This window comes from Bison bison, unplaced genomic scaffold (assembly GCF_000754665.1).
Source record: "Bison bison bison isolate TAMUID 2011002044 unplaced genomic scaffold, Bison_UMD1.0 scf7180017864232, whole genome shotgun sequence".
In the NCBI taxonomy this organism is placed as follows: Eukaryota; Metazoa; Chordata; class Mammalia; order Artiodactyla; family Bovidae; genus Bison; species Bison bison.
In genome coordinates, this window is record NW_011494804.1 from 1287353 (window position 1) to 1297451 (window position 10099).

The 10099-nt window shown below is 39.7% G+C and overlaps 1 non-coding gene across 1 annotated transcript; it reads left to right on the plus strand.

Moving 5' to 3' along the window:
- The first annotated feature begins 996 nt into the window (after positions 1-996).
- TRNAC-GCA lies at positions 997-1068 on the plus strand. The gene has a single exon. It is a non-coding gene; the product is annotated as a tRNA-Cys (tRNA).
- Positions 1069-10099: the final 9031 nt, after the last annotated feature.

The following is a 10099-nucleotide window of genomic DNA, read 5'->3' on the forward strand; positions in this document are numbered from 1 at the left end:
TAAGTCTTTTTAAACAACAAGGATAAAAATGAACACTTATACTGATGTGTTGACATCCTACAGATAATATAATCAATTGGTGTAATGCTTTGCTTTTTCTATCTATATTTTAGGGGGTTCCCTCATAGTTCAGTTGGTAAAGAATTTACCGGCAATGCAGGAGACCCAGGTTCAATTCCTGGGTCTGGAAGATCCCCTGGAGAAGGAGATACCCACTCCAGTATTCTTGCCTGGATCATCCCATGGGCAGAGGAGCCTGGTAGGCTACAGTCTATGGGATTGCAAGAGTCGGACACGACTTAGTAACTAAATCACCACCACCACTGATATTTTACCTTGACTTCAGTTCAGAACCTAAGTGTCTTGAAGGCAGGAATTAGATTTATTTTATGTTAATTTCACTTCGCTAGCCCTGAACACATCTTTGGGCATTTATAAATCATTGAGCATGTTATAAATGTGATACATGAAAAGCTTTAAATATAGACTCAATCTGTCTTCTTTTTTATGTTTACTCAGAAAGAAAATATGTAGTTAATCAAGCAAGTATCAGGGAATGTAATTAGTGGTCAAAACTAACATATTAATTATATTATTATTTTTTTTAAACTTTACATAATTGTATTAGTTTTGCCAAATATCAAAATGAATCTGCCACAGGTATACATGTATTCAGGATGGGGAACACATGTATTAATTGTATTATTATCAAAAATCTCTCTCTCTCTCAATCTCTCTGTTTGTCAGTCTTCCCTTACTCTCACTCTTTGTCTCTTTTACTCATTCAAAAGTTGGGACTCACCCAATTTTTGCCTTTCTTTGGGATTCTTGAAAATGCCACTTTTTACATGAAAACAATCTGGAAAGAAACTGAAGAGAATAACTTTTCTTAAGACTCAAGAGTGAAAAAACATGGAAAAGCTCAAATATCAACCTGAAAGATTTTAATTACATTAACATTGATTGGGATAATGGCAATTTAATTATAGGAACACTTCCCAGGTAGCTCAGCTGGTAAAGAATCTGCCTGCAATGCAGGAGACCCAGGTTCGATTCCTGGGTTGGGAAGATCTGCTGGAGAAGGGATAGCCTACCTGCTCCAGTATTCTTGGGCTTCTCTTGTGACTCAACTGGTAAAGAATCCTCCTGATATGTGGGAGACCTGGGTTCAATCCCTGGGTTGGGAAGATCCCCTGGAGAAGGGAACGGCTACCCACTCCAATATTCTGGCCTGGAGAATTCCATAGACTGTATAACCCAAGGGGTCACAAAGAGTTGGACACGACTGAGTGACTTTCACTTTCAATCATAGAAAAGAGTTAAAATTCTGTCCTCCAGTCACACTGTTTTTTTTTGTTTGTTTGTTTGTTTCTAAGAGTTTCTTTGGCTAGTCTTTATGGAGAGAAGTTCTTTGGGTTTTGCTTTCTATCTTTTTAATTTATTTTTAATTTTTTTCCTGGAAACTTTCCTAAAAATTCAGCCAACTATGATAAATCAGGTTGAAGCTAGGAAACGTCTCAAATCTAGTTATCAACTTATTATTTGATTTGAAATGCTCAAGAGGATATGCTGTTTATGAAGGGAAACAATGCAAGCATTTCTGACTTTGGGAAAGAAGATTTTTTTTAAGAATGCAAAGGGCCCTGAGGAGTGTTGATTGGAATTATATACAGTATGAGAAATCTACTGAACACAAGTAAAGAATTGAGTGTTTAAGAAACAATTGGAAAGGCTAGCATTGAAATTCAACAGAGACAAGTAGTAATCACAGGACTGAATTTAGAATGAAAGACTTGAATATGAAATAAAATACAAGAACACTCACTAAAACACCATTAAAAGCAGTGCTTGTAACTGAAGGGTCTTAAAAATTTCTACTGTCCATGACACAATTTATTTTAAAATACCTAAAGCATCATGTACTTCAACTTTGCAATGAAGTGAGTACTCCTTTATGTTTTAGTATTAGAGAGTGGAAATAACCTGTTGTCTGTTGTCTGATTAAACACTAATTTTGTGACATGTACTCACTCAAGAAAAATATATGCAAGATATCTGGATGTTTAAAGAAGGTTGGACTTTTCTAAGAATTTTTTTGTAACTATGAGTAACGACCTTTGGTATGAAAATTTAAAAAAAAAAAAAAAAACTAGTTGGTTAACTGGTAACCGTCAGATGGAATTGAAATTTTTTCTGTTATAAATTAGTTTTAGTTGCATTTGTTAGAATAGATTTGGCTTCATGTTGATATCATATATATAATCTATATCATATAATTATATATTATAATATAAATTATGCTATAATTATATATACTTATATTACAAATATAAATACATAGTAGGACATGATGAAGGGCTTCCCTGGTAGCTCAGCTGGTAAAAAATCCACATGCAATGCAGAGGACCCCAGTTTGATTCCTGGGTTGGTAAGATCCCCTGAAAAAGGGATAGGCTACCCATTCCAGTATTCTTGGACTCCCCTGGTGGCTCAGGCAGTAAAGAATCCACCTGCAATGTGGGAGATGTAGTTCAGTCCCTGGGTTGGGAAGATCTCTTAGAGAAGGGAATGGCAAGCCACTCCAGTATTCTTGCCTGGAGAATCCCCATGAGCAGAAGAGCCTGGTGGGCTACAGTCCAGAGAGTCTCAAAGAGTTGGGCAAGACTAAGCACAGGACAGGACAGGACATGACGAAACTCCAGAAAGAACAAAATATTTTAATATGATAGCTCAGAATCTCCCTTCACTCTTTAGTCCTTTCCTCCTTTTAAATCTCACTGTATTCTATTTTATTTTTAGTTTGGTTTATAACCTATCTTGATCCCTAAGGCATTTTAAGCATATGTATTCTACAGTATCTTTGAAACCTTTTTTACCCAAATTCTTAGAAGATACCATCTGGCCGTCTACGGTGGGAGGTGTCATTTTTACCAGGGATTGCCATAACTCTGGGGACTCTGTGGAGTCTGAGTTGGAGAAAAGTCCCTGCAGAGTGGTGATGTATTTGCTTTGATACCAAGTTCCATAGGTTTTACCAGTATGAGATTAACGTTTATAATCAGTTCCCTGCCTCGAGAATTTTCACATCATGCCCAGATATAAATTTGATCACAAAATTCAAACATGTCACAACCTGTGGCTTGGACTGCTCTTAGGAGATTTCACCCCACCTCCAGAATGTCAGGAAGGATACACTGAATCTACTGAGCAGGTGCAAGAGTCTTTACTCAAGTTCCCCATCTTACAGAAGCCCGGGTCCTTCCTCCTATCCTTGAATGAATCTCAGAGATCCAGCCCCTTGGGCTAGGTTCCTATAATCAAGAGTGCTAGGTCCCAGTTTGCTGGGACATTGGCTAATTTGCTTACTGCTCTGGCTTTCATCTCTGGTGCAAGCATTTGGACTTTCCTTTTCTTCTTTTTAACCTCAGCATTTACATATTTAAATTGTTGAAAGATTGTGCTAATATGCATTTAGATTTGTATTTCTACTAAGAGTGGGCTTGAGTTAAATCCATCTTTTATGTCACTGAAATCAGAAGTCTCCTCCCCCACTCTTTGATGATGGAGATTTTCATGGAGAAGCTGTCATAAAGGAAAGAGAAACTCTCCAAGATTTTATTCAAAGTTGTCACAAAATAAGCATTTAAACCCCTTTAAAATTTTAAGAAAATATGCACATGAGAAAATCTTGTCTAAGAAAAGCTTATTTAGACGTGGCAACAGCTCTTTATCTGACATGTTTTTCTTCTGCCAAGGGGAGGATACTGTGCTATAGGAATGTGACAAATGTGAATTGTTGGTGTAAGTTAGCCAATCTAAGATTTGGACTCAGAAGGGACAGTTTCATCATTCTTGTGTGTGTGCTCAGTCGCTCAGTCATGTCCAGCTCTTTGTGGCCCCATGGACTGTAGCCCACCAGCCTCCTCTGCCCATGGGATTCTGCAGACAATAACACTGGAGTGGGCTGCCACTTCCTACTCCAGGGATTCTTTCAGCATTCTTATCAAGGGCCTATTATGAATCCCTTAACCCAACAAGAACCTGAATGCAAATGGAAATGAAGTAGAATTGCAGCAACAGAGGATTATTATGGGGGCAACAAAGGATTATAGGGACTAGATTAGGATCTAGACTTTCCTTTAGGGAGTGTGTGCATGCTTGCACAGTCGTGTCCGACTCTTTTGCAACCCCTTGGACTGCAGCACTCCAGGCTCCTCTGTCCATGGGATTTCCCAGGCAAGCATCCTGGAGTGGGTTGCCATGTCCTCCTCCAGGGGATCTTCCCCACCCAGGGATCGAACCTACTTCTCCTGTCTTCTACAGTGGCAGGTGGATTCTTTACCCTTACACCACCTGGGAAGCCCTTAGGGAGTAGACAGCTGCAATCAACTACCACTAATATATCAGCAAAGCATCAGAGCTACACAGAGTCAACAGCAACAGATCAAAGAACCAAGCAGAAACCAGGGTCTGATACCAGGTGTGAGTGACAAAGCAGAGAGTAGCCAGCCATCAGCCAGGAGGCAAATCTGTTCTGACAGCCTACCTGGATGGTGAACAATTTCTGAAGATATATTCCAGTCTTTGACTCCACCCTAATGCTTAGAGTGGGGAGATCCTTGGGCCTGTCTGTACCTTACTTCAACAACACAGTTTCTTTTGCTTCCACAAGATCACCACCAAAGCCCAGGCACCCAGAACGTACTCAGCAGCATTGCTCCTGTGCACAAGCTAGGAAAGAACTTTTTCTCATATTCAATATCTTTTCATCACTAAAAGAGAAAAAGACTTGTATCCAGCATTTTTTTTTAAATTAAGGTTTGTTTCTTATTTTTTTAGCTGTGCTGGGTCTTAATTGAAGCATGCAGGATCTTCGATGTTCATTGCGGCCCGTGGGATCTTTTAGCATGCAAACTGTTAGTTGTGCAATGTGGGATCTAGTTCCCTGACAAGGGATTGAACCCAGGCCCCGGCATCGGGGGCATGGAGTCTTAGCCACTGGACCACCTGGGAAGTTCCTATCCAACAAATTTTTCATTAAAATTAAATATATCATTTCTAGTAATCATACATATGTGCCTAACCCTCACTGCATGTACGAACAAAAGACTATATTTATATCAAAGCCAGAGGAAATCTTACAGAGCATAATGGCGAACATCTGCACTTAAAGAGAAGTAATTTAGGTCCAAAACTTGATGTGGTTTTGTTAAGTTTGTTCTTTAGGCAGTAGAATAGCAAATATGGCAGAGCATGTGCTAGAATCAAGTTTGCTGACTCTCAGTTCAGTTGTCCTCCTAGAAGAGCAACACTGTGCATATAATTTTAGTCTACTGGTAGAGCTGAGTGAATCATGATCTTTAGCTATTGACACAATATCATCTTTGGTCCATATAAAGCCCTTAATTGTTGTTTTTGAGTTATAATTACCATACAATATTATATTAGTTTCAGGCTCTGTTTTATTCTTGATCCCCACGCCATTTCCCTTCCTCTGTCCAAGAACTCAGTCCAATATGACCAATACATGACCTTGACTGTATAAATTTCCCTTGCATCCTGTCAAAGTGTGTATGAATGCTTTTAATTTCCCCAGACTCTATGGGTATGTTCTAGTTCTTACTCCTCTTCCTCAAATCTGCATTTTAAAACTAAGCTTGGTGTTTCATGTACTGCCAGTTCATCGCTTCTAAACGTTGTGTAGCATTACGTGATAAATACCCACCATGTTCTGATTATCCACTCTGCCAATAATAGAATCTAAGATTCTCAATTCGTGAGGTGTCAACTTGTTTTCAATTAATGTCTTTTTATCTCTGAAATTCAAACAATCACTACAATCTACAGTCAGAGCCTATGGTTCAGTGAGGTACATATCCTCATGATGTATAAGGTAGATGTCTTATGGGCTTCTTGTTTGCAACTTGTGAAATCTTTTGCTCAATACCCCATTTCTTAAATACACTACTAACAGCTGATAACATAGAAAGAAATGTTGGTTACAGAAATTTAGGCTATATGTACATCATATCCAAAGGGAAGGGAATAGAGATTTTCTGTAAGGTTAGAAATGTGTTTTGGAGTACATTTGTGAGTGGCAATTAGCACTACCTTTATTGCTTCACAATAGAAAATAGCTTTATAATGTGTGGGTATATCATTTACCAATTAAAATTCCAAAAATATGTCAATTATTCCCTTGATGATTTTAGTCACAGTAAATAATGAGAAAGTATTCACAGAACAATGAGTGGGAGGAAATATTCAAAGCAAACCATAAGCCAGTAATCCAGTATCTTAAAGACTGAAATTGCTAAATGCTTCAGCGACCCTCAATTGAGTCTCTTAGTTCAGATACATTTTGAAATCTGATCGTGTATTCTGTCCGATATATATCATGCACTTTTAACTTATTTTTAATACTGAAGCTTAGAGAAGGAAAGTTAGGACATAAGGCATTCAAGACATTGAGATGAATGGGGACTCTGGACAAGACAGGCAGCATGGCAAGCTAAGAATTATGTCATACATATTTAAGAGCTACGTTAAAATGCAGCCTGAACCCCAAGCAGAGACTGTCAGGAGACCTGAGTGCTAAATGGAACCCCTTGTTTAATTGATGTATGACTCAGGTTAGTCATCTAACCTCTTAAGAATATCTTGTTCCTCTGGTTAAAAACAGAGAAGAAACATATCCTACTTCATGTGGCATGTTGTGATCATAAAACCCAGTAACACTACAGCCCTTAGAGGAAAATGAACTTCAGTGTTTTAATCTTCATATAGAACATTTCAACACTGCAGCTGATGTGCTGACCACCAAAGAAGGAAACATGAATAATATGGAAAGGCTTTTGAGAATTTTCTCTCATAGTTAGATTTCTTTCTATTGCAATTGAAGTATTGTGGCTTGAGAATAATTAGAATAGAAGAGTATTTAAAAGTCAAAAGAAAAGGATTTAACTAGCTTATTAGGCTAATACACACTGAGTCATCAACCAAGAAGCATTGTTGGGATCTTTGGAATCTGGAATGTAGTACGCATAGTCACAGGCGTGGGAGCCACCCCGCCAGAGCTTCCATAAACAGTAGAATAAGCTGAGGTTGTCCAGACCAAAAAATCCATATATCCACCCTTTGAAACATGGACAAACATGCATGTGCACACACACACACACACACACACACACACGAGAATCAGAGAACAAAATCAGGTTCAAAAAAAAAAGATACATTAAAAGAACTGAAAGTTCATAGCAGTAAAAATGATGTGTGAGTAAATTGACACAGCCATATATCAAGATAATGGTATGGAGATTCCTTTAAAGAAAACTAAGAATAAAACTACCATATGACCCAGCAATCCCACTACTAGCCACATACCTTGAGGAAACCAAAATTAAAAAAGAAATATGTACCCCAGTGTTCATTTCAGTTCTATTTACAATAGCTAGGACATGGAAGCAACCTAGATGTCCATCGACAGTTGAATGGATAAAGTTGTGGTACATATATATAATGAAATATTACTTGGTCATTAAAAGAAACACATTTGAGTCAGTTCTAATGAGGTACATGAATCTAGAGCCTATTATACAGAGTGAAGTAAGTCAGAAAGAGAAAAGCAAATATCATATACTAACACATACATATGGAATCTAGAAAGATGGTACTGATGACCCTATTTGCAGAGGAGCAATAAAGACAGACAAAGAGAACAGACTTATGGGCATGGCTGGGGGTGGGGGCAGGAAGGAGGGTGAGAACTGTGGAGAGAGTAACATGGAAATATACACCACCAAATGTAGAATAGATAGCCAATGGGACTTTGGCATACGACTCAATGAACTCAAGCCAGGGTTCAGTAACATCTTAGATGGTGGGATGGGGAGGGACGTGTAGGGATGGGAAGGGAGGGGAGGGAGGTAGGATGGGGAGGGAGGGCATAGGTAAACCTATGATTGATTCATGTTGAAGTTTGGTAGAAACCAATGCAATCACTCAGTTCAGTCGGTCAGTTGAGTCCGACTCTGAAACCCCATGAACTGCAGCACGTCAGGCCTCCCTGTCCATCACCAACTCCCGGAGTACACTCAAACTCACGTCCATCGAGTCAGTGATGCCATCCAGCCATCTCATCCTCTGTCATCCCCTTCTTCTCCTGCCCCCAACCCCTCCGAGCATCAGAGTCTTTTCCAATGAGTCAACTCTTCACATGAGGTGGCCAAAGTACTGGAGTTTCAGCTTTAGCATCATTCCTTCCAAACAAAACCCAGGACAAAAACCAGTCCTTTAGAATGGACAGGTTGGAACTCCTTGCAGTCCAAAGGACTCTCAAGAGTCTTCTCCAACACCACAGTTCAAAAGCATCAATTCTTTGGCACTCAGCTTTCTTCACACAATCCAACTCTCACATCCATACATGACCACTGGAAAAAAAATAGTCTTGACTACACGGACCTTTGTTGGCAAAGTAATGTCTCTGCTTTTCAATATGCTATCTAGGTTGGTCATAACTTTTCTTCCAAGGAGTAAGCGTCTTTTAATTTCGTGGCTGCAATCACCATCTGCAGTAATTTTGGAGCCCCAAAAAAAAAGTCTGACACTGTTCCCACTGTTTCCCCATCTATTTCCCATGAAGTGATGGGACCAGATGCTATGATCTTAGGTTTCTTAATGTTGTGCTTTAAGCCAACTATTTCACTCTCCTCTTTCACTTTCATCAAGAGGCTTTTCAATTGCTCTTCACTTCCTGCCATAAGAGTGGTGTCATCTGCATATCTGAGGTTATTGATATTTCTCCCGGCAATCTTGAGTCCAGCTTGTGCTTCTTCCAGCCCAGAGTTTCTCATGATGTACTCTGCATATAAGTTAAATAAGCAGGGTGACAATATACAGCCTTGACGTAGTCCTTTTCCTATGGGAACCAGTCTGTTGTTCCATGTCCAGTTCTAACTATTGCTTCCTGACCTGCATACAGGTTTCTCAAGAGGCAGGTCAGGTGCTCTGATAATCCCATCTCTTGAAGAATTTTCCAATTTATTGTGATCCACACAGTCAAAGATTTTGGCATAGTCAATAAAGCAGAAATAGATGTTTTTCTGGAACTCTCTTGCTTTTTCCATGATCCAGCGAATGTTGGCAATTTGATCTCTGGTTCCTCTGCCTTTTCTAAAACCAGCTTGAACATCTGGACGTTCACGGTTCACGTATTGCTGAACCCTGGCTTGGAGAATTTTCAGCATTACTTTACTAATGTGTGCTGCTGCTACTGCTAAGTCGCTTCAGTGGTGTCCAACTCTGTGCGACCCCAGAGACGGCAGCCCACCAGGCTCCCCTGTCCCTGGGATTCTCCAGGCAAGAACACTGGAGTGGGTTGCCATTTCCTTCTTCAAGGCATGAAAGTGAAAAGTGAAAGTGAAGTCGCTCAGTCATGTCTGACTCTTAGCGACCCCATGGACTGCAGCCTACCAGGATCCTCTGTCCATGGGATTTTCCAGGCAAGAGCACTGGAGTGGGGTGCCATTGTGTGAGATGAGTACAATTGTGTGGTAGTTTGAGCATTCTTTGGCATTGCCTTTCTTTGGGATTGGAATGAAAACTGACCTTTTCCAGTCCTGTAGCCACTGCTGAGTTTTCCAAATTTGCTGGCATATTGAGTGCAGCACTTTCACAGCATCATCTTTCAGGATTTGAAATAGCTCAACTGGAATTCCATCACCTCCACTAGCTTTGTTCATAGTGATGCTTTCTAAGGCCCACTTGACTTCACATTCCAGGATGTCTGGCTCTAGGTGAGTGATCACACCATCATGATTATCTTGGTGATGAAGATTTTTTTTACAGTTATTCTGTGTATTCTTGCCACCTCTTCTTAATATCTTCTGCTTCTGTTAGGTCCATACCATTTCTGTCCTTTATCCAGCCCATCTGTGCATGAAATGTTCCCTTGGTATCTCTAATTTTCTTGAAGAGATCTCTAGTCTTTCCCATTCTGTTGTTTGCCTCTATTTCTTTGCATTGATCGCTGAGGAAGGCTTTCTTATCTCTTCTTGCTATTCTTTGGAACTCCGCATTCAGATGCTTATATCTTCCCTTT